The sequence below is a fragment of the Vidua macroura genome, chromosome 2, assembly GCF_024509145.1.
Source record: "Vidua macroura isolate BioBank_ID:100142 chromosome 2, ASM2450914v1, whole genome shotgun sequence".
Taxonomy (NCBI): domain Eukaryota; kingdom Metazoa; phylum Chordata; class Aves; order Passeriformes; family Viduidae; genus Vidua; species Vidua macroura.
Genome location: NC_071572.1, coordinates 3,283,693 through 3,311,140, shown reverse-complemented (window position 1 = coordinate 3,311,140; position 27,448 = coordinate 3,283,693). Strand labels below are relative to the sequence as shown.

At 46.5% G+C, this 27,448-nt stretch overlaps 1 protein-coding gene across 3 annotated transcripts in view; it reads left to right on the top strand.

Moving 5' to 3' along the window:
- Positions 1–14,239: 14,239 nt before the first annotated feature.
- Positions 14,240–27,448, top strand: part of ERG (ETS transcription factor ERG) — a 139,603-nt gene continuing 126,394 nt past the window's right edge. For 2 of the 3 annotated variants that reach the window (XM_053969922.1, XM_053969918.1), the window contains exon 1: positions 14,805–15,042. The gene's annotated coding sequence lies outside the window, so the exon portion shown is untranslated. Of the gene's footprint in view, positions 14,316–14,804; positions 15,043–27,448 lie in introns of those variants that run through there. The other variant, XM_053969919.1, reaches the window with a different exon arrangement.

Sequence of the window (27,448 nt, the reverse complement as noted above, 5' to 3'; positions counted from 1 at the left end):
AGCCCAGCCTGGGCTTCAGATCATCTGGATTCAAGATTTTCCTTGTTCTTTGGATGGGTCTCTCCCAGCAGATGTTGGGCCTCTCAGATTTTGGGAAAGTCTTCATACAGAAGCCATTTATTTTAAGACTTCCAGGATTAATCCATGGTGCTAACCTCAGATCCAGGGTCTTGCAGTCTGTAGGCACAATTCCAGGGAATCACTGATCACCAGTGCAGGACAGATCCCTGTTTGCTACTGTCACAGGTGTTGGAGCAACCTCCTGGGCGAGGTGACCCTGAGGATGTGACCTGAAAGCAACAAGGATGATAATGAAGCTTAATATCCTAAAAAAAAACCCACCCCAGCTTTGTTATCTCTTGAAGTCACTGTAAATTGCAAACATCTCTGAGAGAGGAATAACCTGTTTCACATTGAGGTACAAATCTCCTGGAATGATCTGTCGGAAAGGAAACCAATGGAAAAAACATTCTGGATAAAATACATGGTTGAATATCTAAGGTGACTTCATCTTCTGATCCCTAAAATAAAAATAAATGAGCCCTAACCAGTAAAAGCCACACAACCTGTGATTCCCACAGGGAGAGAAATATGGGACAACTTCTACTTTAGATTTGTTACCCAGGGCTGAAAAGGTTCAGGTGTCATGGTGAGATTTCTAAGGTACTTCATCAGAGATGTGGGAGCACGGTGTTCTAAATGTTTTCATCATCAAGAGATTGAGGTTATTCTATTATCTAATAAAAAATTATAGATAAATACATTTATTATTATAGTGATATTTGTCTAAAATCTCAAAAAAATCTGCTTTAAGACATTCATTTTAGGGTTGACAGGAAGAGCACATCGAGATACATGCTGGTGGATCTCAAAGAATATAGAATCTTTGGTTTTGATTATATTGTATAATAATTGTATCTGATCCAGATCAGTCATAGATGTGCTTGTTAACAATTTTTGAAGCCTAAACAAAATGAGTAAGGCAACTACTTAACCCACCATAATAATGAACATCATTGCTCTTATTGGTAGTGATAAGACATAAGAGATGAAATAGAAAATTTCCTGTCCCATCTCCCAAACCTTTAATGAGACTCCTCCTAGCCAAACTCACTAAAGTGTGTTTTCACAAATGGAGACAAAAATTTTGTGTGTGGGGACACCAAATTCAAAAGAAGATCCCCTTTCTTGTGCCAAGGATATCATGGTAAAGAGAATACCTGTGACAACGTGACCTTGAAGTTTCATTTCTGATCCAGAAAAGCTTCATCAAGGTCTTCTGGCACCTAAATCCTGTTGAGCTAATTTCAAGTTAGGCATGTAAATATTTGGAATGGTCAGGGCCCAAATTTACGTTTGTTTGCAACTCTGATGTCTTCTGCATTTATACAAAATCTCTCAGTACAAAATTCAGTCTTTGCGAGTGAGGAGTGGATGGGAAGGAATGGTCCAATGCAGTGAGGGTGAGACACCTGAGTGAACAGAAAGCTGACACTGATATTAAGATTATCTAATCACCAGCCTCACCTCTTGCCACCAGAAACAGCTGCAGACAAAGCAAATTTTCACATTTTTTTCATAAGAATTCCAAATTTATTAGTAATTTCTAGATGGTAACGCAGTAAACACTTACTACAGACCAGGAATCTTGAAAGTAACTTGTAAGAAGAATTTCCCTCCATCAAAATCTTGTCCAGCTGATCCTGAGCTAGGAAATGCCCAAATCTGGAGGGTCTGTTTTCAGTTTCAGCCCCTTCTGCTAAGCAGACAACCAAGGGTTGGACGATATTTTTGGAAAAGACGTTGTTTAAAGCTGGCTGCAGCAAGAAATTAAACAAATAACTCTGATAATGGGAATAACCTCCAAGACAGTGCATTTTGTGGTGACCAGAGCACTTTAGAATAATTTACTATTGCATGAAGTGATGCAGCTGGTAAAATATTCCTCTCTTCCATATGGAGAGAGAGGGATGGCCGCAGGAAGCAGCTCTAGAAAGCCGTTTGCGTTCCCCTGTGGCTTGTTTTGCTAAATCAGTTGCAGCAAAAGGAGCCGCTCCAAATGGTGCATTTTTCCTGCCTTGGTTTGTCTTGTACTTGTTCAATAAAGCAGATTCCAGAAAATACAGGGTTGTATAATTTTTAATAAGATTTGTTAAAAATAGCGTGGCTGTGGCGAGAGGAATGACCAGAGGAAGCGATTCGTTTCCTGCCATCATTCCTCCCCCCTTCACCGGCGAGCACAAAATATTCACTTGATTTAAAATTCATCACAAGCAGCCAGAGGGTAGCAGGGCTACCACAACCCTCATAAATTACACCCAAGGCTGACCCTTCTGGAAGAGGAGGCCTTGCTGTGCTGAAGGACTCTCAGAGTTTGGTGCTGCTGCCTCCGACCGCAGCGGGACACAAAATACACTGCGGGGAAATACCCAGAGGAGCAGAGGCCAGCCTGGGTCTGTCCATCCATCCACTCCAAACCTCTGCAGAGGCTTAAGCTGGGAAGGAAGCCCTTGCCCACAATGGTTCCTGCCTGTCCTAAAGGGGAACAGCCTTGATGTGGTCGTGGCTCCCACTTGTACCCACATCCCAGCTCCTCCACGGCAAACCTGGCTCCCTGGAGGGTCTGGCAGAGCCCCCAGCCTTCCCTCCTGCAGGAGAGCTGCCCCTGGCCAGAGCAGAATGGTTTCCAACTCAAATTCTGCCCCATCTATTTCTTGTGTGGGTGATATTTCTCATGGACTCCATCAGGCCCAGGCTGTGCAAACAGCAAAGCACTTTTTTTTTTTTTTTTGCCCAGCCGTAAAAGGGAGAATCCGAGGAAGGTCCTGCAGAGCACGGTGATGAAATAATCAGCACAACAACCCATATTCCAACTGGGAGTAGCTGGATTAGTGCAGCTCTTCCCCCTGACCTGAGGAAGCTTAGTCCCATGTCCAGAAAAGATCATTTTTTTCTTCTGAAAGACTTTTCTGTGTGTCACTTTTGCCAGATAGCTTGGCCAGTTGCTCCGTGCTTAGTCCGTTTTAACAATAACAACAGCAACAAAACTTTACAAGATGTTCTTTCCTCTTTGTCTGGAAGGATTAACAGTTCAGCCAAGGTCTGACTGGCCGCTGGCTCCAAGAGGGAAGGACTCAAAGGCACTCTGAGGGAGTAGTCACATGGAGAGCCTGGCTACCAGAGAGGGCTTTGGGGATTGTTTTTTATTCTGTGCTCACCCAGACTGGCACTGAGGGCAGGATTGGGCATTTCTGCTCTTGGAGGAGCTTGTTCTGGTCAGTCTTCTAGGAAAAGTAAAGTCTGGGAGGCAGATGGACATATTGATGTTTCCCCATGAAAAATCCACTTCCATGGGTCTCGTTAGCTGGATTGAAATGGCAAATCTTTGGAAATAGCTTGGAAAACTCTTTTATCCCTTGGAGAAGTCACAAAATCACAGAACCACAGAGTCACAAAGTATTTAGAGTTGAAGGCACCTCTGGAGATGATCTAGTCCAAGCCCTATTCGTATCCCATCTTTGAGCATTTGTGTTTAAGCTAAAAAGAAGAGCAGATGCCATCCAAAGAGATGGAAACAAAAGCATAACTCCATCAAACTTATCTCTGGATTCTTTTAACCCATCACTGGCAGGAGTGGGGCAGAACAGGAGCCATCAGCCCTGAGCCACGAGGTCAGGAGGAGGCGATGACAGGAGAGCTCCATGCTCAAACAACACAAAAAATGAGATTATTTTTTCCCCCCCTCTCCTTTGTCCATGAGAAAGGAGAAACTTCTCTTTTAAACATCTCCTAGGCAGGATATAAACACACAACCTCAGGGCCATAGGTGCTGCAAATACCCAGGCATCTGCTTGTCTTTGCTCCCATGGGATGTTCCCCTTGGAGGTCTAAGCCCCAAACCATTTGCTCCCAGCACACAAGCAGATGAGCCTGTGGATCAACCCAAACTTCCAAGGAAAGCTGGCTGAAGTGGTTCATGAGGAGTCAGGATTAGGCCCTCATTCCTCCTGCTTACATGCTGGATTTTCACCTTTCGTGCTCCTGCATCACAACCTCCTGCTAAATTTAGAAAGCCTTTTTTAGAAGTTGTTTTATGAACACACACACACGCACACACAATAATTACATTGCAAAAAAAACACACAAAAAGAAAAAAAAAAACCTGCAGGCTTTAGAAATGCCATTTTTGAGGCGTTCCAACTATGTACGACTGGCTCAGTTACTGGCTCGCAGTTGCCATCTGAACATCTATTTTTCCAAGCATTTAAGAAAAGTGATGTGTACATTTTTCATGTGTAATTAGGCAGCGTAATGTGATCTCTTTCTGCAGTCAAGCTGCCATGTGCCGTAGCCTCACTGAATAGCTTCCAGATTTCAACCCAATCTCTTCTGTCTAGACTCTACGTTGCTATTTTTTTCCCTTTTTTTTTCTTTTTTTTTTTTTTCCTCTTGCCTAGCTTAGAGCAGACTCCAATATAAAATGCCAAAACCAGAAGGTTTTGTCCCTCTTTCTCATAAAGACGTGGGACAGATCTGGGAGGCCCCGCTGAGAGCTGAGTCCCAGACTTTTTCATAAGACATGTGTCGTCTGAATCTGACATTAAAGATTGTGCAGGCATTTCAACAGGTCATGCACACGCGGGGGGAAAAAAAAATGCCCAAAAATATGGTTTTCATTAAGAAAGTGAGTATTTTTAGAGAGGTGTGGTTCAGTTCAGATGAAAAGGGAAGAAAGAAAAATGAAAGCGGCGCAAGAGATCCCCAACTGCAACATTATTTATATTGCTGTTGAAATGCAGTGTGCTCTCTTTATAAAGCTGCTTTTGGGAGTGAAATAATAGAGACCCTGCCAGAACCAGGTGCATATCGTGGAGTTTGTTTATAATCCAAGTTAAAGGAGAGCAGATTTATACCAGAAAGAACTCTCCAAGGGGATCTTGGAGTTTAAGTGTCCTGTCTTAATCTATACATTACCTCCTCAACAAAGCAGTTGTCTTGAAGCGAAGCATAAAATACAGTTTCAATGAATTCACAGATAATTCCAGGGAATTTTATCTGGTGTGATATAGTTTCAGACTGCTTATTCTGTTCCCAGGTTTTTATTTGACTCTTAAGTTGTTTTATTTCTGCATCAAGAGGATGAAAAAGATCAGAGAGGGCTCGTTTCCACAGAAAGATGCTTTTGTGCAATATAAGCAAAAAAAAAAAAAAAAAAAAAAGCAAGGTTTTCCCAGGCTTGCAATTCCACCACCTTGTCCTGGGATTTGCTGCAGTTTGCACACACTTTTTCTACAGAAAAAGCTCTTGTTTTAGTCCAGAAACAGCTGTGCAAATTTCCCTCCACTTTTCTCATTCTTTTTTCTAAATCTTATCTTTTCATCTCTCCTGTTCTAACACCACACTTTATGTTTTCCTTTTGCTCTCCAGAAAATGGCTATTGTCCCACTGAGAACATGTCCTTCTGCCTGCTTTTGTGTGAATGGCAAATTGGTTGGAAAAACAGGAACACTTTCACTCCTTTCTGAAGGGAAGCATGCAGCATTTGCTAAAAATTCCCATGCTTCTGCAGAACCAACTGTTCTCTCCATTAAAAAAAAAAAAACATCCACCTACTTGAGCAAACTTTTCAATACATTAGCCCAATTTTTCATTATGGTAAACTTTGAAATGGTTGAAATGTTGGAAATAATGGTGCAAATGTTTTCTCAAATTTGAAAAAGGGAAACTAAACCAAAAAGCTGCCTGAATCAAAATGGGGCTCTCCTTGAAATTCCAGATGATGACAGCAGAAAGTGCAATAATTCGATCACAGAATCACAGAGTGGTTTGAGTTGAAAGGGACCTTAAAGATCATCTTGTTCCAACTCCCCTGCCATGGGCAGGGACACCTTCCACTATCCCAGGTTGCCTAGAGCACTATTCAACTTTTTCTTGGTGACTGTGAAAGGCTTGCAATTACATTTTGAATAAAATTAAAGTATTCTTTTTACATTTAAGTAAAAAAAAAAAATCTCTTGTCCTGATCTCTAAACTGATCACAGGAAGTGGTTTTTCCTCCTTCTGCTTCACAGAATCACACCGTCAGTTAGGTTTGAAAAGACCTCTAAAATCATTGAGTCCATCCTATTGGCAAGGACTCATTTCACTAAAATAGGGATTTTCTGAGCTGTAAATCAGGCCAGAATTTTGACACGGAGGCTGAGGTGAGTGTTTGCAAGCTCCACATCACCACTAACAGCTATTTCACAGTGTGTCTCTCCAAGAATGTATTGATTTCCCAAATCTTTAAGCCAGATGGAACCAATTATCATAATCTATTCTGCTGAATGGTAGCAAAGATTTCTTACAGTTGTTTTGTGTCGCTGTCTTAGCATCATCTGCTGCCCTTTTCTTGACATTCCTCTTGGTATTTTCAAGAATGTGGAGGGGCCTTGCCCTGATCTTGATCCCACTCATGAGTGTCACCAAGTGTGCATGACCAAGATCACCTCCAGGTCTTTCTTCAGCCTTCCTGCAAAACCATCGTGGCCTTGGGAATCCACCACCCTTCAGGAGCCACACACACATCCCCTTGTCCAGCTCTGCTACGTGTGTAGTTTGACATAAAATAAATCAGATCTTGGTTTGAATAACTTAACCTCATGTTTTGAAGGCCATGGAAATGTTGGGGCAAGTCCAGAGGAGGCCATGAGTTTGATAAGGAGTTGATAAGGAGCAGCTCCCCTGTGGAGATAGGATGGAAGAGTTGGGGCTGTCCAGTCTGGAGAAGAGAAGGAGAAGGTTGTGTGGAGACCTCAGAGCAACTTCCAGAGCCTGAAGGGGCTACAGGGAAGCTGGAGAGGGACAATTCATCAGGAACTGGAGTGACAGGGCAAGGGGGAGTGACTTCAAACTGAAAGAGGGGAAATTTGGGTCAGATATTGGAAGAAATTCCTCCCTGGGAGGGTGGGCAGGCCCTGGCACAGGGTGCCCAGAGCAGCTGGGGCTGCCCCTGGATCCCTGGCAGTGCCCAAGGCCAGGTTGGACACTGGGGCTTGGAGCAGCCTGGGACAGTGGAAGATGTCCCTGCCATGGCTGGGGTGGAATGTGATGAGCCTTAATGTCCTTTCCAACAAAAACCTATCTATGATTTTATTTTGCTCTAAACCACAGTGTCAGAAGCAGATTTCAGGGTGAGATGTGTTTTGAATAATTTGGTTTTTGCAGTAAATGCTGCCTGTGAGCCTGGTCCTGTCTTGACCTACAAGCATCTTTCAATGTTCTCCAGTGAGTTCAAGGGCTCAGATACAAAAACAAGGAAACCACATTTCTTTGTGGGATAATCCAAAGCTTTCTGGGGCTTTGAGTCAAAAACCAGCGGGGTTCAGCATGTCATTTTTTTAATCTGTGACAGAACAAACAGACTTCACTTAATCCAGTCCAAAGTGCTGCCCTGAATGAAACATCTTCATTTTTTATCACCTCTGAAAAAAACGTGAAACAGAGAATGATTCAAGGCTGGAAAAGCCCTCCAAGATCTTGAGTCCCAGCTGTGCCCTTGTCACCCAGCCCAGAGCGCCGAGTGCCACGTCCAGCTGTGCAAACTGGCCATGACTGAGCCTGGGGACATGCAGGACACGTGCCACCAGCCAGGCAGCCATGGGGACCTCCAGGTGCTGCCTGTGAAGATCAACCACGGCACCTGCGTCCCCTCACCCCTGCACCTGCTGCCACTGCAGAGCTGCCACCCTCTGCTCCAGGCTGCTGGTTTAGCAGCTGGAAGCAGGGGTGGCCCATGCAGAGGGGTGACTCAGTGGCACATCTCCAGCCGAGTCACCTTCTGCAGCCGCCTCTCCCTTCCTGCCGGGCCAGCACAGAGCTCTCTGCGCTGAGGCACCTGCACAGCCAGCTCTGCCCTGCCTGCAGACACACAAATGGCATTTCTCGGCTGTCCCTGGGACTTGTTTGCACCGCTGCCGCGAGGTAGGTGTGGGGAACAACGCGTGTTTGTGTGGCTGCGTTGGTGTGTGCAGAGCTGCAGCTGTGGAAAATCAAGTTTTTCCCATTCGTGTATCACGGAGGTTTTTGGAGCTTCAGGTCCTGGGGGAGGCTGGTTTTCTGCCTCTGACTATAATTTCAGGCGTTTCTCTGGTGCATGACACAGGCAACGACGAAATGCTGTGGAAAACTTGTGAGAATTAGCCAAATAAAAGATAAAATGGTTTGATCATATACAGGAATAACTGAAAAATGATTAATATAGAGAAATATCACCTTTCTTAGAGCTGTGTTTTGATGAAGATCTGTTAACAAAGCTGGATTTACGGCACTACAGGTACTTGTGCGTGAACAACACCAATTCCACAGACCTGAAGGGTAAATAGAAGTTTTTTCCAGGTGCCATGACAAATAGAGAAAGCAGAGAAGCAGACTAATGTAAAGAAGAGAGAGATGATAGTTCACAAGTTTAAATCCCGTAAAAATGAAGCTTCTCTGGATATTAATTCTGCATTTGATTACATCTGCATTGAGCTATGGCCTCCTCAGGGATCACCATGCACCACGGAATCCAAGGGAATGCAAAAATGTAAATATATAAGAAAATAATGAGCAAGTAACTTCATGTGTTTGCACTTATGAATTGCTTTCTCTTGAAGTGTAAACATTTTATTTTTGGTCAGGCTTGTCTTCATCCATTATTCATCAGCTATTTTTTTATTGTGACACAGCTCATTTCGATATACTGGTTATATTATTCACCAGTAAATATTTTCAAAATTATGACATTTTGCCATCTACCCTAACTTTGACTTCCTTTTTTTTTTTTTTTTTAATACTTCTACCTTTAACTTTCTTATTTTTAATTTTTGCCATGTGGCTGGAGAACTTTGCAGTTCTTACAAAGATGCTCCACTCAGCCTTTCTGTTTTGATTTACTGTGTGAGATATTCCTTGAATCTCAGCAGTGATGCCAAGAAATGCCCCTTTGGAGAGAGGAAGGAAAATGCTTTGGTCAAAATAGGAAAAAATACAAATTCTGTCCCCCAAGCCCAAACTGAGAATGAGTGAGGAGTTACAGAAATTTGCACAGAGAGTTTATTTCACCATTATTCCAGTTTGCCTTTGGACAAATATGCAGCTTTGTCTCTTTTGGGACTTATTTGCCAAAATACAAGGAAAAAAAGTGAAGAGTTTCACCTATTTTGGAGAGTCAAGATATTTAGGAGGGATTTAGGCAAGCATCCCATCTCTCCAATCACTCAGATCAGACCTTTGGCATTTTAAAATTTTTTTCCATCATTTCTTGTAGCCTCATAAAACCCCTCCTGAATTCATGGGAATTTCAAGTGTTCCCTGGACCTTCCCTGCCAACATATTGTTTTTTGAACTCAGCTATCAGTGTAAGCAGAAAAAAAAAAAAAAAACTGAAATCTAAACAAATTATCTAATTTTCCTTTTAGCCCATTGCTTGGGGAAGGGTGTGAATTGTTGCAAATTGACACAGCAGTCCTGAATAGGCATTGATGCTGAATATCCTGGTGATCAATATCCCCTTCACCCACCCACGTTATCTAACCAGATACTTACACAGATAAGTTCCAAATTAAATCCTTTCTTTTGCCACTTCAGAGCTTTTAAATAGAAATGATCTTTCCTTCCATAATTAAAAGTGTTTCTCTCATAGGAGGGACACCAGAGTCTTTTCAGAGATTGCCAAAATGATATTGAGGAGTCCAGTCTGGGACTAAAACAAATCCATGAGTGCTGTAAAAAGCCATAATTTTTGCTCCTTGAAAAAGAATTTCCTGTTCATATCCAGGCAACAGGAGGTGTCTGTATAACTGCCTATCTCTCCTGAATTAAATGTCATTTTTACATAAGGGAACCTTCATTAGTGAATGTCACCCACACCTGTGAGAGGTAATATTTATAAAGGTGCCCCCTTTTTGTTGCCTGACTTGTTCATCCTAAATGGTATTTTCATAGGTAAAATGTTAATCCTTTCTGATCCTAATGAGAAAATCAGGAATTGCATCTTGCCAGTGGGGAAAAAACCAAAATAATCTGTGCTCTACTCCTGTTGTTTCATATCAAAAGAAATAAGTATAATTCATATATCCCCTTTCATTGATAACAACAAAGATGATTAATGCTCTGAAATTGGCATTATTATCCTTATTTTTTCAGTTTTTTCAAGTTAATTGGTTGTTTAACCTGGGAAAAAGGAGGCTTAGGGAGGACCATATTGCTTTCTACAACCACCTGAAAGGTTGTAGCCAGGTAGGGCTTGGTCTTTTCTCCCAGGTGACAAGTGACAGGACAAGAGAAAACAGCTTCAGGTTGCACCACGGGAAACTTAGGGTGATATTAGGGAAAATTTCTTCACTGAGAGGGTGGCCAAGCATGGGAATGGGCTGTGCAGGCAATTGCTGGAATTGCTGGCTATGGAAATCTGCAAAAACCACGTGGATGTGGCACTTGGGGACGTGGTTTAGTGGTGAACACAGCAGCAGCTGAAAACCATAGCCAGTTCTGTATCCTTTACATACTTCAGTCCCTAGTTCAGCAATTAAGACTCAAAATTATCTGAGGCTGTGCCACTTGCTAAATAAGTTTCTTCCACTGCTCTGGAAGAAATATGGGAAAAGCGCCGGTTATGGGATTTTTTCTTGATCCAGATGTGACAATTTGTTTGATTTTTATCGCTTGTTTCAAACTCACATTTTGAAAATTGTGTTTAAAGAGATGGAAAATGATGTGACCACTTTTTTCTTTCCCCACGACACTCCTGAGCAAGAGGCAGCGCTCGAAGACCCACCTGCTCTGAAATGTCCTCCTTCCTCCTGAGAGAAAGCTCCAGGAACGAGCCTTTGGGGTGGATCTTGTCCCTGCACAGGACATCGGGGTCAGCTCTGGGGACAACTGCTGTGACTGAGCAACTGCCTGGGAGCAAAGAGCTGCAGGGCCATGGGAGCTGGGGCTGGTGACAGAAAGGTGGCACAGCAAGGGGTGCTCCAGCCTCACAGAATTCACAGAATCCCAGAATCACTGGGTTGGAAGAGACCTCCACGATCATCGAGTCCAACCCAGCCCCAACACCTCAACTCAGCCCTGGCACCCAGTGCCACATCCAGGCTTTGTCAAACACACCCAGGGATGGTGACTGCACCACCTCCCTGGGCAGCCACTCCAGAACTTTATCACCATTTCTGTAAAAACTTTTTCCTGATATCCAACCTGTATTTCCCTTGGTGCAGCTCGAGGCTGTGTGCTCTGGTTCTGTCAGTGCTGCCTGGAGAAAGAGATTGACCCCACTTGACCACAAGCACCTGGCTGGCCCTTCCTCCCTTTCCTGCTTCGTGTTCCCACTGCTTGCATTCTGCAGGAGCACTGGCTGAATATTTCAGTCACACAGGTAGGGCTTGAAAGGCCAGAAGATTGGGGTTTTTGGGCATGGGGTGACAATGTGGAGCCGCTTTCCACTTGGGAGCCCAGCAGCTCAGCTGTCCTCTGTGCTGGTCACTGGTGGGGCTGCCAGCCTCTCCCCAGCCCCTGGGAGTGCCTGAACTCTGAAGGTGATGCAGAACACGGAGCCATGGGAATTCACCGAGAGCTGGACACGACCCCCACTGGCTTTGCTGCAGCTCCTCCATGCAAACACAACATTTTGGGGGCCCTGCCCTGGGTTCCATTCCTGCAGCCACACCTGGGTGTAGCATGAAGCTGTCAGCTCGCTCAGTGTCCCTCTCTCTGCTGTTTTATCTCATTTAACAGGAATTATGCATCACACTTCGGAGAATTTGTGGCCATCGTGTTACTGAGAGCTGCTGTGTGCAGTGCGCAAAGATTTGGGGTGCAGGATTTCCCTCCCCAGCCCATCCTGCCCTCCTGTTCCCATCCTGGCAGGCATTTTCTGGCTCCAGGAACATCCTTGCTGGAGTCTGTAACCACCACACTCCTCTTGACCAGGAGTTTCTAACCACAGCTCCACTGGGCAAGCCTGGTGCCACCAGCACCTCGTAAGAATGAAACTGCTGCTGCCTGCAGTTTGTTTTGGGGATCAACTGGTTTGGGGCTGTCTCCTGCTGGATTTATGTTCTCTGAAGAGTTAAGTACATTAGTGTGGGTAATCTCACTCCATTACCTTCTATAAAACTGAATCTATGATTTCCTCCCTGGTGAGCATTTACCATAGTGAAATAGGCTACTATTTTCATATTTAACTCATTGGTAACTCATAAAATCAGCTCAAGTTGTCTGCCCCAAAGAGCAGAAGCTGGGGCAAGCTGGAGGGTCAGAGCTTTTACAGGACCTGCAGTGCCAGGGCAGTGCTCTCAGCATCGCCCTCACATCCCTATCCCATCCCTCCCCCTGCTCCTTTGAAATCCACAAAAATCAGAAATTTATAAGGCTTCTTAAAAATCCGAGATGAAGCAATTAAAACTCCAGACTGGAGGATGTGAACCTTTAAAGGCCCTTTGCAGAATATCAAAAGAATGAGAGGATTATATTTAGCAGGTGTGACAGCCCACGCAGGACATTTCATTGTGAAAGGAGCTGACATGAACCAGGAACCGATACTTAAATTAATATAAAACATCTTGGGGGAAAGGTGTTTTCTTTTCTTTTTTAAGCATTGGGAAATCACAATGCTTTCTGGCTTCTTCAAAAGCGAGAGGTCCAAATATACAGGAGTCATCTGGCATGTAAAAATAAAAAGTCTGGGGAGGGGACACACACATAAAAATGCTTTGGATGAGGTTGGGAGGAGAATGTTGAGGGCCAGGGGTCCAAGAAACACCATTGTGAATTTTCCTGTCCTGCCTCACCTGGCGCTTGCAGATCCAAGGATTTTCCCTGGGACAGGGTGCCCTGTCTGGCTCCTGGCACTGCATCAGCATCCCCTGTCCTGCCACCTCTCCTTGTCCCTTCCCTGGAGACACAACCCTTCATTACAGGGGTGCTTTACTCTGAACACTCCTCTTTCTATTCCTATCACACCCTACCAAGCCTTGGAGTGGAAAACTTGACTCAGGAGTTTTGTGGGGAGGCGTCCGCGACTTTCGTGCTTCATTCACTGCTGAGCGTTCCTAATTTTAGCTGAGCTGCTCCGTTCTGATTTTCCAAAGCTGCGGATTTAACGTCCAGAAGCTCGGCTTGTTTTCACGCCCACTCGCTGAGGGCCACACCAGTGATGCTGCCCATCCACAGCAGGGGAGGCTGCGGGGAAGGTGGGGTGGGTGACAACACTGTCCCCAACTCTGAGCAGGGACCCCACAGGCTCACCAGGAGATCTCCATAGGTGGGTGCTGCAGTAGCAGAGGGCACTCAGTGCCACTTTTGGGGTATTTTGTCTCTTCACTCTGCTCATTCAAGCACTAGGTGGTCGCTTGGGACCTTTGGGTTCTTAGTCATCCAAAAAACCACACATTGGGGTGAAAAGCCCATCTTTCTTTGGGGCTGCCCCAAGGGAGGGAGGTGTGTGGTTGCCTGGATGTGCGCTATCAGGTACTCTTTGGCACAGAAAGAGTTAAAGGTCCTCGGCACCCACCAGCCCTGGTCTAGGCAGTGTCTAAAATCAGTCCTAGACCCGCTTTATTTTTTCCTTAAAAACAGGAAATGGAGCCCTGAAGGCTTTTTAACTGGAGAGGGAGAGTGAGGAGGGGGTATACTCGCTCTGCCCATACCCAGCCCTGAGCCTGACCCAGACTTGGGGGTCTCTGTGTGTGATTTTTTTATTCCTTCTCCCTTTCCCCCCCCCCCCCCCTATTATTTTGGCAGACTTTTTGGAATGTCTGGGAGCTAAGGGCTTTGCTTCATGGAGCAGAATTCTGAAGCAAGAAAAAGAGAAAGTTATAGACTAAACCACAGAAATGTAAACATGTCTGCAGCTAAAATAACTCCACTTTCATTGAAAACACTCCTCGCTTACAATCAGACTTCTGTGTGCTATGCTCAATAAAACTGCATGCTAATAGCAACCAATTAATACATTATGTAGTCCCGCTTTAAAAACTGAGACGCTTTTAATTATTTTTCATAATTTTTTTTTTTTAATTATTATTTTTAATTAAGGGACTACTGGGTTTTCTGCTGCGGAGGCCGGTGCCGGGCGCTGACCGCTGGCGGAGAGCGGCGGGCGATGCCCGGCGGTGCGGCGGGGGCCGAGGCGTGCCCGGGGAAGGTCGGGGCGAGGCGGCGGCGGCGGGGACGAGCGGAGCCCCGGTAAGGAGCCCCGGGGCCGCCGGCGGGAGGGACGGGATGGGACACGGACAAGGGACAGCGACGGGACGGGGCGCACCGCCCGCTTCCCCCGTGGGTTTCCTCCGTGCGAGGTGAGTGCGGATGGCACCGCCGGGACGGGTCCGTCTCCATCACCCCTGGGAGATGGGGCTGCAGCTTCGGCCGGACCAGCCTCCTCTGCTTCCCCCCCCCCCGCCCCACCGCCCCCGCTCCCCTTTTATTCCCGAGCATCCCGTTATTCCTCCCGCTGCCCTCCTCGCCCGCGCTGCCACCTGGTTTAGGGGCCAGGCTGGGATTCACGTCGGGTCCCCGCCACAACCGCGCGCTTCTTCTCGCCCCTTCAAACGCGCTCCTGTTCCCCGCGCCGGGGGACGAAGCGGCCCCGCCGGGCCGGGCCGGGCCGAGCCGGGCCCCGCGTCCTCCCCCCGCGGGTCCCGCTCACCTCCAGCTCCGCCCGGCCCCTGCCGCCCCCCCCGGGCGCGGCCGGGGGAGGACGCGGGCACCGGGGGCGGGGGTCCCGCAGCGCCCCGGGCGCGGGGCCGCCCCGACGGCGGCGGGGGAGCCGGGCAGCGCCGGCAGCGGCGGCGGCGGCCGCGCTCGGCGATTGGAGAGAGGAAGAGGCGCCCGGAGCCGGGGGCCAGCGCGATGGGCTGAGCCCGTCCCGACTGAAGTGACTCACCGCAGTCGGCAACGCCGCCGTCCCCTGCCCGCTCCCTCACTCCCTCCCGAGCTCCCGCCGCTGGCGGCCGCTGCCTTCCCCCGTCCCGTCCCGCCCCGTCCCCCCTCCCCGGCAGCCCGGACTGACCCCGGCCCAGCCCGGTAAGTGCTTTCCCTTCGGGGCAGCGGTGGGGCGGGGGCGGCGAGCGGAGCGCCGGCCGTCGGGGCGGGAGCGGCGGGGAGATGGGCGAGGGACCGGCCCGGGCGAGTGACCGGCCGGGGACAGGGACCGGGCGGGGCTCGGTGACCCCGAGGGCGGCACAGGGACCGGCCGGGTGTCCCCTGGCTGGAGCGGGGCAGCCCCGAGGGCTCGGCAGCCGCAGCCGCGCATCCTCTGCGCGAAGCGAGCCCGAGTTGCTCTGAGTTCGGAAGGATTAACGCGGTTTGTCTTGGGGCTGGCCGCTGGATTTTCGGGCAGAAACGATATTGCGTTCCCCCTCGCCATCACTTTCCCCGCCTCTGGATCGTAATAGCAGCGTTGGTGCCTTTGTAATTCTTTCAGCAATTCATCATTCAATTAACTAATAGCTCTATGGCTTTTCAAAAGCAGCGCTTGCACGTAGGAAAACCTTCAATTACCTACGTGGCTGAGGGGAGTCATGGTTGGGTTTGGTACTTTTCAGAGTAAGGGATACGCGGGGCTCTGTTTTGGTGTCCAGATGACTTCGCTGAGGAGTTTGGAGTGCACGTAATTGTATTTACAAAAGCTGGAGTTGCAAGTTCTGGCTAACATAAACTTCCATTCATTGCTGCCGCTGCTGAGAGCCCACGGTGCGAGGAAATGGCTCGTTCTTTAATGAAGTTTTTTATTTGTGTTCTAAGTGTCGTTCTGTGAATTAACTCTGAAGTAAGAGTTTGGAAATTACATTCTGCCCCGTTCTGCCCATGTAATTTTGAGTCCATTAGGAAAACCAGGATAGGTCTATGAACTGCACATGGAGAAATGTCACATTCCTTTGGTTTAACCCTTTAAGCACTTCCCTGGTTTCACTGAAACAAGTGAAGCAGGCAAAGACAGCTTCTCACTGGGGTATGAAATGTAAACTTTTGTCAGGATACATATGTGTGATTTCAGGCACACCTGAATTGATAGGAAAATCAAAGAAGAGAAATAGATTATTTGATAGATTCTTAATTAGAAGTAAATAAGTAAAGGACCTAGCCATACCTCATATGGGATGAATATATTTCTATGTTGATTACCTGATCTATTTCTTAAAGGGCATTTATAAAAACAAAAATACCGTACATTGGAATAGCAACACCAGTCCTTATTTTCTCTTTCGTATGCATATGTGGGCAAACAATGGCAAATGCTTTGAAAAAGTTTGCAAGAAAAAAATCTACCAGCTCCAAGAACATTTCAGTGTTCAGGGCTTTGAACAGCATCTGTCCCCACCTCCCACAATTTAGTTCCAAAGTTAAACAAATCATATAGTAGTGGATAGAGTTACATGTTACAGGAATTTTATAAATGATCTGTCAGGGTAAGTCTTAGGTGTGATTAGTCGGACTTTTTGCTCCTGAGGTGTTGCTCCCTTTGGGTTGTCATTTCTGTAGCATTTGGTTCTTAGAGATAGATTCTAATAGACATGTATATATTACGCATGTTCTCTTTCTGATGGCTTTTAAGCAGTAGTGCCTGTGGGGTTCTCTCTCTCTTTCTTTTAAATGAATCTGAGCTCTTTGTAAGGCATTAAAGAAATCTGGGTGTGTGAGTCCAGTGAGGACTCACAATGATGGCAACCATGAGCTTAAATCCCAGATTGCTGCAGAATTGGGAGCTGTGTCTGTCATCTCGAGGATGCTGGTTTGTTTGTCCTTTTCCGTCTGGAGCACCAGTTTGGATCCCGCTGTTGTCAGTGTTCGAATGACAATTCTGCACAAGAGCCTGCCCTGTGAAAGTGTCTTTGCTACCTGCTCTGCTGTGGGAAGTTTATTTTCTGTGCATGCACAGAGCTGTGTAAACAAACAGAAAACCCTGGGACGACTGTGGCAGTGCCGTTGGTTTGAACAACACCCCGTGAACAGAATACCTGGCTGCTGATGAGGCAAATCCTTTCCCACTGCTCTTTCTGCAGACCCCCAGCGCTGTGCTGTCACAGCGTGAGGCTCATGGCACCGCTCTCCCTCTGCAGGGTGTTTAATTTTGATGGCTTCGCTGTGATCCCTGAACACAGAGGTTCCTCCTCCCGTGAGGATCAAAAAACACGGGAGAAGCTTTTGCGGTGCTGATGGCATCTGGAAGCCCCAAAACATTACACATTACATTTCATTTCCTCGCCTGTGCTTTACCAAATGCTCCAGGAGTTACAAGCAGGTAAAAACAAAATAATTTTAAATGGTTGGGTCAAAACAAACCCTTTCCCTTGAATACCCATTGCATTGGGGTTTTGTTCCACTATCAGGAAACTTGCCATTTTCTTTTAAGTGAATAGTTATTTTTTTTTTTCAGGAAAAGGCAGCCGTAAGGGCAAAACTGTACTTCTTTGAATCATGTGAGCAGCTCTGTGGAAATCTGTGTCCCGAACTCGAGGTGGAAGTTGTTGACAGGGGGTAAGGTTGGAAAGGGCCCTTTGGGCCTGATCCATATCATCTGAGGTCAGCGGGGCAGGCTTAGCCCTGAGTGCCTAAAGCTGCCCGCTGGTTTTCTGTGCAGCTGGGAAGGGATGCCAGGGATTAGTGTATGCTTTGTATGGCACTTTTCCTATACAGTTGATTTAAAATGGTTCTGTTTAAGGAAAAAAAAAAAAAAGTTCACATGGGGTGAATATATTTTCAGCCTGAATTATAATGTTGTTTGTCTTGGGTTGGAAGAATTACCTTTTGTGCGATAACACCACACTGGTTTTCATTATACCCACAACTGGCTGCTCTCACAGCCACTGGAATATTTTTTACTTCCCAGGGTGGTTCTGGCCATGCCCTTTTTGACACGCAAGTTTCCCAGGAAAATCAAGCATTTTGTCTTTTTGGCTGAAGGTTTGAGTTCAAAAAATTTGTATCGATTTGTCATTTTGGAAGATAGCGGTGTCTAATCTAATCTATTTCCTTCACAGTGTAGTTAACTAGTGTAGGTAGAAAACTGGCAGTCTAAAATTACTTTGCTAAATTTAAATGTAAGTAAAAAGCAGGCAATAGGAAAAAAATTAAAGGGTATATCTAAATATGGAGTTGCGGCCATATCTGTTATATTTAAACTGCATTTTAACCTCTTCTATTTATATTCAGTGGTCTGTGTATAATGTGGAGGGGTTAATTGAATTCAAGAAACAGCAACTTCACAATGAAACCCAAAGAGTTTATTCTGCTGTGGACACAGTACACATCCTTGTTAATTCATGATTTATCAAAAGTAAAATGTGTGCAGCGAGGTATTTTTGTGTTGTTTGAGAGCAAAAATGAGACTTGATCTAAAGTAAGCATGAAGGGATTTGCAACACGCCTGCTTTTCCCGCACTGCTGTGGCAGGAGGATCTCCTGCTGCCTTGGGTGGCACTTTTCCTTGTGTGGAGTGTGAGATTCCACCACAGCAATATTTTCCCCAACTTACCCCCGCTCAGAAATGCCCCTTTTTCATTTAGAAAGCTGCCATGGTAAGTGGATTGTCCTTGCACGCTGCTTGCATCAGCAGCAATCCCTCCTTGGCACAGCTTCATTCCAACAAGAAAAAAACCATTATTCCAGGAACAAAATACATAGTTATTTTTGTTTGATAATGCATCACATAAATATTAATCGTCTGCCCAAAAGAAAAACAATAAACACGTGTTTTCATTTTAGCTGGAGATACAACCAGCTTTGAGAGGGGATGGTTGAAAACCCAGGGCCTTGAGCTGTAGCCACGCAACTCTGGCTGACCACAGTGGGTTGGGGAGTGGTTGCTATGCACAGGTGAGGGTTTGGTTTTGTTTGAGGCCTTGTGTGTTGATTCATTTTAATATTTAACACATGATACAACACCCAGGTGCTTATTAAAGGGTCCTGGCAGCAGCGTTGTGTGGCAGACACATTCTTCTCTCTCTCAGGATTTTTTCAAAGAGGAGCACAGGGAGAAGAAAGAGAAAACAATTTCTATTTCTGCTCCTTGTTTTTCCCATGTAAAATGTGTCTGGAGAATTGTTTACCTAGAGTGACTGCTTGATTAAATTCTAGTGAAGATTGCTTGAACCTAATAGCCAATCAAATCCACCTGTGTCTAGACTCCCGAGAGAAAGTCATAAGTTAGTTAGATATAGTAGTTAAAAAAAAGTAAGTATGTAGTTTTAGTATCTCCTTTAAATAGTGTACTAATGTATTATAGTATAGTTATAATAAAGAAATCATTCAACCTTCTAAACTAAAGTCAAACATCATCATTTCTTCCCCCCACGTTCACCTACATTTACAATAGCGTCGCTTCCAGCCTTCGGAAAGATGCCATGCTCGTGCTTGGGCATTGGTGGGATATTCCACCTCTTCCAGGTGCTTCTCCTGCCAGCAAATCTTGCCTTCAAGTGGTGTTTCAGGCCTCCTGAATTTGCCTGTAGCTGGGAACCCTGCTCACCTAATTAGTGCTGACTGGGGAGAGCAAGGCTGGCTGTAGGGGATGATGAGCACGGCGGCCCCGCGCGAGGCCGGTTCCGCAGAAGCCACCTCAAGTCAAATGTGGTTTCAATCAGCTCCGCTCAGACACCCAGGTTCCTCCAGGGGGTCCCTAATGAAACAGCCTTGTTTGCTTTTCCTTTTCACCTCGCCGGGGCACGGCGGCGGGGGGAAAGCCCTGACGGAGCTCGCACCGCCACGGCGGCGGAAAATTTGGGGCGCTGGGCTGAACGGGGCAGCGCGAGGGCGTTGGGGCTGCAGGGGCTGGGAATTGGGAACTGGGAATGATGTGGGTTCTGGGAATTGGGAATGCTGCAGGGACTGGGAATTGGGAATGCTACACAGGCTTGGAATTGGGAATGCTGCAGGGGCTGGGAATGCTGCAGGGGCTGGGAATTGGGAATGCTGCAGGGTCTGGGAACTGGGAATGCTGCAGGGACTGGGAGTTGGGAATGCTGCACAGGTTGGGAATTGGGAAAGTTGCAGGGACTGGGAGCTGGGAAAGTTGCAGTGTCTGGGAATTGGGAATGCTGCACAGGCTGGGAACTGGAAATGTTGCAGGGACTGGGAATTGGGAAAGTTGCAGGGACTGGGAGTTGGGAATTCTGCACGGAGTGGGAATTGGGAATGCTGCACAGGCTGGGAACTGGGAATGCTGCAGGGGCTGGGAGGTGGGAATGCTGCTCAGGTTGGGAATTGGGAAAGTTGCAGGGACTGGGAGTTAGGAATGCTGCACGGAGTGGGAATTGGGAATGCTGCAGGGGCTGGGAGCTGGGAATGCTGCCTGTGGCCAGCACTCAGCTCCTGCCCTGAGGGGAGCAGAGCGGGTCACAGCCCTGGCTGGGGCACAGGCACCCCGGCCAGGCTGTGCAGGTGTGAGTGGCTCAGGGGAAGGTTTCTCTCCTGTCATCCCAAACGCATTGCCTGCTGAATTAGCATCTTTTCCTCCTGCTTTTTACTGTCTGCTACAAGTGGTTGGTAAGGGTTTCTTTCTTTTTTTGCTACTATTATGCTGTTAAAACATGCATTGATTTATCAGCTCTTCAGGTAGTTTCATTTTTCTGGTTCTGGGAGCGTTGGCATAGGAGGAGCAGCTTTTGCTGCCCTGTAGACGACTTAAAACAAAATGTTTTGTGAAATCTGATTGATTTCTTCTAATTTTTGAGGAGTGTAGGCTTCCCACTTCCATAATTTTTGCATTGAGTTGATTACTTTTGTTTTAGTTTCTCAAGTATTGATATACATAGTATATTTGACCTGATTTGACTGAAAAAAAAATCTTTCAACAAATCACTTATATTTTAATACTTAATAGTTGTAATGCATGCAGTGTGTGATTTTAATGCAATTAAATGTACATGTAAAAATCAGGGATTTAGAAAACTGCCCAATATATCTCTTTCTGTAAATTAAACAAGAAAAAAATGACAAACAATTTTATGGTTTCTATTTTTCTGTGTAAGTAGAAAAGGGTTTTATACAGAAGGAAGTCTTGTAGTTATGCAGAAGGAAAGGCTTCTTAGCAAAATTCCGTTTTCTGAGGAGGCTTTGTCAGTTCTGAATAAACCCTGCAATAAATTTAAACCTGGTGGTTTAAAATTCTGTTTATAAAACGGACTGCTCTCTATAGAGTTCACAAATTATGCACAAAGGATTAACTACTAAAGTAACATAAAGATGTTGCATTGCAGCATGCACTGAGACTAAGCTGAAAAATCTGCTTGGAAAAGCAGCTGATCTGCAGGACTTGCAAAGCAGACATGGGAAAAGTTCTCCATCATTTCTCTGAAGAACTGCTGTTGCTGTTCCATTGATTGTTCTGATTGTAGTTGGTTCTTCAAAGACTTAGAGAAGGGGTTTTTATACACAGGCTTGTGCAAAAATTTGCATTAAAAACAGGTTTGGAAATGGAAAAAAAAAAAAAGAAAGGTTTTATTACCACATTAAGATAAAGGATTTAATATCAAATCAAGATCTAGTTTAGTCCTGGTTGATATCTTGTGCCTTTTCTTAAATCTCATTACATTTGCCCAGAATGTGAAGCGGGGAATTCAGGCTGGTGCTCTTTTGCTGCATTTAGAAGTTCTCTGGTATTTTTATGTATTTATAGCAAACAGTCTGTAGCAGCCTCTGTATCTCTTGCAACCAAGACCAGCCAAATCATCTGTCACCAATATGTGTGTCAACATCCTGACACCACAGAGGGCACTGTCTTTTGTAGGCACCTCCAAGGCTTCATTTCAGCAGAGCAATTCATCACCCTCTTGAAATGAAGAGCTTGAAAAAACCTGAACCTGGCCTCTTCCTTCTTCCGTGCACAGAAGTCAGTTCTAAGTGACGAGACTGAAAAATGGCTTTAGGAGGGTAGGATTCACCTCACCTCGCTGTAGCCATCCAAAAATCCAGGATCTGGCTGACAGCAGTTGTGTAAATTCCAGCCTGGCCAGAGGACAGGTTAATCTTGCCAGTCTGAGACAGTGATGCTCGTTTGGGAAAGGCACTGAAGGTGCAGAAGATGGTCCAGCAACTTGGGTAGGAATTGAGGTTGCAGGACTGGGTATTTTGGCTTTGACGTGGCTGGCATGGAGTGCCCTGAATTCTGCATCCAGAGACAAATCCAGCCTTCCAGCAGCTGATCTTAGGGAAGCTGAGGGAAAAAAAAAATGTAAGTAAAATATAGCAGAGAGACCAGACAAATAATACAGTCTGAGTGGAAATTATTATTATTGCTTATTTATGATTTTAGTTTTAAAGTTTAATTTTAAGTAAACATAACAGATTAATTTTTACTGTCGAGCTTCTTTTTTTGTTTAGAAATAGAAACATTAGAAATAGCAACAGAAAACCTTTTATGTTTTCTGCACTGCTTTCTTAACTTTCTTGAAAAACTGAGTAAGAAAACATTAGCCATCATTTCAGCTTCAGAATAAGACAGGAATGGATTAATGCTGCTGCCTTTTTCTTAGGGGTCTGTCCTGCTCATGAAGGAAATAGTAACAACCATTTAAAGTGACTTTTTTTTAGGTTGGTCTAACTGTACAGATGACAGCCTTGGGTCTATACTTTACTTAAATCTCTCGAAGCACAGCTATGGAAGGCTCATTTTGGACAGGCCATGAGCTTTTTTGCTTGTCAGGGGCAGTTTTTAGCCCCTTGATGACAGTGGTCCCTGCAAGGAGCGCAGCTGAGCAGCAGAGCTGCAGCCAGAGCAGCTCTGCATGGAGCCAGTGGGGAAGGAGGGGCGAGCTCCGTGTTTGTTATTTGCTCGTGATTTCCATGACAGTTTACAGGAGACAGAGTTGTAACCAAATGTGAGCCCAGGGAGCTCGGCCTGTGGTCTGTCTGCAGAGCAGGAATGTGGGATGGGGGGTCAGGATCAGGCTGTTGGAGGATGCAGGAGCCAAGGTGAAGGGAATTTGGGCAGCCCTCCACTCGTGTCCCTCTGGGCTAACACCTCCCTGTGTGATGTGGCGTTTGTGGCACTGCGGTGGGGCACTGCCCCCTCAGCCACCCACAGGGGCACATCCAGCCCTCCGTTCCGCCCCTTGAGCTCATCATGACAGGTTTAGGTCCAAGATAGGATTTATATAACTCCCTCTTTGCTGTGTTGGTTCCGCAGGACTAGAGAGGAGTAAGAAGTACTAAAAATCTATTTTGGTCACTAAAGTAAGCAGACATGACTCAGAATACTCACTGGGAACAGATCTGCTGGATGAAAAGGTGCCATTTTTACATAGTCACTTTTCTGACTGTGCCCTTTAAACTCTTACAAAAATAGAATCCTTTCTCTGGCGCTTCTTTTGGAAGGCAGGAACGGGAGTGACAGCGAGGCCGCTCGCTGCGCTCCAGCCCCTGCTTCGGAACCAGACAAACCGTGCACGTTTTGTGAGGCGAACGTAACATGTGTTTAACACCGGGAGGAGCAGAAAGAAGGCATTTGAAATTTCTGGGGAGGGGATTTGGGCTTGGATAGTTTTACCACTTGCGGTGGAGAAGCGTGATCCCTCGTTCCTGCCTGTTACGCTTGGATGAATTCCGGCCAGCGCTCTGCGCCGGTTTCTGACATCCTCGCGTCCCTGCAGGAGCAGGTTTGGATCAGTGGGCTCGTCTGGAGCACGGAGAGGCTCCGTTTGACCACTGCCTCTGGTTCCTCTTGGGCTGAGTGGCCTCAGCTAAAAATGAGCCTGAAACCACACTGACGTAATCCGTGTTTATGGACCTGCGAGGAAACAAATCATCGCTGGCAACCAGAGCCCCAGTCTGCTTGTCCCTCACACGAGGGGCGAGTTCCTCCTGCACTGGTGAGCCCAGTGCCCCTCCAGCTCCTGAGGCAGGCTGATGGAGCCCAGTCCAGCCAGATCCCCAGCCCTGTCGACTCTCATCTGCATTCCTTGGAAAGGATCAGCAAGCCAAGTCAATTCACAAAAAGTCACTCCCAGCTAAGTAGGTGATACTGAATTTTTGAACTCCTCTCGTCTCTTTCTCGTTTTTAATGGTTTGGTAGGAAGCTGGAGCCTGGCTGGTGCATGGAAACTCTAAACCAGTGGTGTAAGCTGGGTGTTTGACAGTCCTGTTGTTCTCCTTTGGAGCAGTGCTCTCTTGAAAAGAAAAACAACGAGCCTGTTTTAACGTATTTACCACTTTCAGTTGGTTTTACATGGAAAAACAACACCAACCCATAAATTCCTCTTCCTCCTCTGTTCCAGAATAACTCGTGAAAGAGTTTGAAAACTCTGAATTTCTGTTCAGTGGATGAAATCTTGTCCTTAATGAAGTGGCTGAAACTTCTCTGCTGGCTTTCAAGAGGGCAAAGCTCTTCAACTGAAGTGTTTCTTCCTCATGATTCCTCTGGGGCTGGAAAGCCCTGGAAATATTCTCATTGCTGATTCCCTAAAGCCTTAATTGCCCCCAGTTACTACAGCACTTAAAGGCACGGTCTTTTTCACACAGGAAGCAGCCACTGCTTTTTCTCTTGATAAAATTTCCCTTGTATGATCTCAGAGAATTTCCACTTTCTCTGTGTGGGCTCATCTTTCATAGAGGAAGAGACATGGGTCATATGCCTACAGGTCTCAGAACTCCCTCCTGCTCCATCTCTGGCCTCCTCCCAGACCTTGGCAGGCAGGAGTCAGTGAAGATTTTCTGTCAAGGTCTCCTGTCGTAATTCCTCGCCGGACCCGGTAGCTTCCTCTTGCTGGGGAATCCCACATTTTCTGGTTTAAATTTGAAAGGTGTTTTGGATATGATGGCATTTACAGCCAAAGCACATCACCTCTAATATTGTCTCCTTCTCTTGAAGGAAGTCAGGTGATTTCAACAGGCAGGGAAAGGGAGGAAAAGCCCAGCTTGCTTGTGGGACACACAGGATTGTCACTAACCCGGCACTGAGCAGCCCTGGGGGTGCTCCTCCCTTCTCAGCGCCACTTGTGTTGTCTGAAGGGAAACTTTCAACTCCAGTGTTTGAGTAGAGCTGGTTTAGACACTTTCTGTGCTACAGAAACACAGAATCATTAAGGTTGGAAACTTTGAAAATCATCAAGTCTAAACTGACCGATGCCCACCTTGTCCCCAGCCCAGAGCTCTGAGTGCCACCTCCAGGGACACCTGCAGGGATGGGCACTGCAAAGCTCCCTGGGCAGCCCCTGCCAAGGCCTGAGCAGCCTTTCCATGGGGAAATTCCTGCTGCTGGCCAAGCTGAGCCTGCCCTGGCCCAGCCTGAGGCCGTTCCCTCTCCTCCTGTCCCTGTTCCCTGGCAGCAGAGCCCGACCCCCCCGGCTGTCCCCTCCTGGCAGGAGCTGTGCAGAGCCACAAGGTCCCCCCTGAGCCTCCTTTTCTCCAGGCTCAGCCCCTTCCCAGCTCCCTCAGGAATTCTCCAGCCCCTTCCCAGCTCCCTTCCCTGCCCTGGACACGCTCCAGCCCCTCCAGGTCTCTCCTGCAGGACCAGAACTGGACACAGCCCTCGAGGGGCCTCTCAGAGCCAGCCCAGAGGGACAATCCCTGCCCTGCTCCTGCTGGACACACAATTCCTCATCCAGGGACAGAGGGAATGAATGAAGCACTTGGCTTCTAGGTGAACTAAATGTTACTGTTGTAGTGCTGTAATTACAAGGGTTTTAAATTAGGTATTGACAGCAGTTGAGAGCTGGTTCTCCACTGTGCTGCTGGCAAGCACTGAGATGTGTACCAGCTCCTAAGGGGAGCAGGCTGTGAGAACAACTCATTAACCAGTTACTCCATGGTGCTCTTACTCCACATATGGTGTGAGGGCTGCTGGGGGTCTGGAAGGCATTAAGATGTAGTCTGAGAAAGGGCTTGCACAGGAAAGGCAACAAATAACCCCACAGAGCCAGATCCCCATTCCCACACCGCTGCCAGGTACGTGCCCATGTCACCCTGAGCCAGGGAGCTGTGCTGGGATCCAATTCCCTCTCCCTCCTGGGGTGAGCCCAGATAGCTGAACTGTGACTGATGGCACGTGAGGGGAACCTTTGCTTGGCCACATCCACGTGGAGCAATCCCTTTACTGTTAAGGAGGGTGAATATTTGCCTCCTCTTCCATGTGCTTTTGCTGCACAGGATGGGCTGAGGGATGCTGTTACACATCCGTGTTTCCAGAGGTAATGAATGCTACGGGGAAGCGGACGGCGGTGAGCCCATTTCCTTCACAGTGGGAGGAAAGTAGTAATTCAGGAGACCATTAAACATTAGAAATACCTCTGCGAGGTCCCTACAAAGACACACTCCATTTAGATTAAAGTCCCATAGGGCCAATTACCTGGGAAGAACATAAGAACTTAAACAAAAGCCGAGTTAGGTATGCTGCCCACCAATGGCTTCGAGCAAGAATGGATGTGGTGAGGAAACACTCGTGTGTGTTGTGAAAGTGAGAACACTGAGAGTAGGTCTGTGTAATAACCCACTTTTACTGTTCCCCCAGGATCAGCGTGCACAGGAAATATCTGTGGCATGCTTGCTTTTCCTGGAGATGACAGCAACCCTTTGGCAACCACTTTGTTTGATACTTTTCAAAACGCTGGGCTGTTGTTTTATGAATGCGTTCTGACTTTTTGGCTGCCAGAGCCTTTGTGCTTGGCTTTCTACCCTTCCTAAAGTTGCCCATTCCCATTCCAACCCTGGATACTTCTCCATGAGTGCCCTTAGGTAGGTGTGATGATGCCTCTGTTTTTCTCCATGTCGCTGTTGGGATGGGGCTTGAAAAAAAAGGGAAGCCAACAGAAGTCCCTTAAGATCCTTGTGTGAAAATAACCTCTCTGGCCTGTGCTTGCCTGTGTGGGTGACTCTGGACTCCTGGAGATGGAGTATTCAGGCAAATAAATTTGAAACACTTCATTTCTGTGAATGTTTCCTAAGAGTGGGCTGAGTATTTTGCACAAGATTACAAGGCAGAGTTTGATCCCAGCACTTGGGTTAAAACCTGCCTTTGCTTCGGCTGCTAGACCCTTATTTTATTTGAACATTTAGCTATTTACAATTAGACCTGAGCACCAGAGTGCACTGATCCTTCAGGCAAGGGATTTTGAAAATGAGTCAGTTTTAAGACAGTGGAGCAACATGTTCCTTAAAGTGTTTACTGATGCAAATTGCTGCCTGGTCTTGAAATGGCCTCCTCCCTTTAACATCATAAAAGAGCCCTCTTAAGAGAAGACACAATAAACAGTCTGAGGTCTAATAAGTGAACAAGCAAGGCTGAAAGGTTTTAAAATACTGCTTGCTTAAATAAGAGTCATTAACATTGTAACTGATAATGAGAAAAATGCTCATGCCATTAGTGGTTTACCACTTTGGTTCTGAGAGGATAAAAACAGCTTCATAAAAGAGACCGCAGCCTGTCCATTTTATGCCTCAGTGCAGGGCGAACGCTTCAGGAAAAATACAAACCCCATAATTTAAAATAATAATTTAG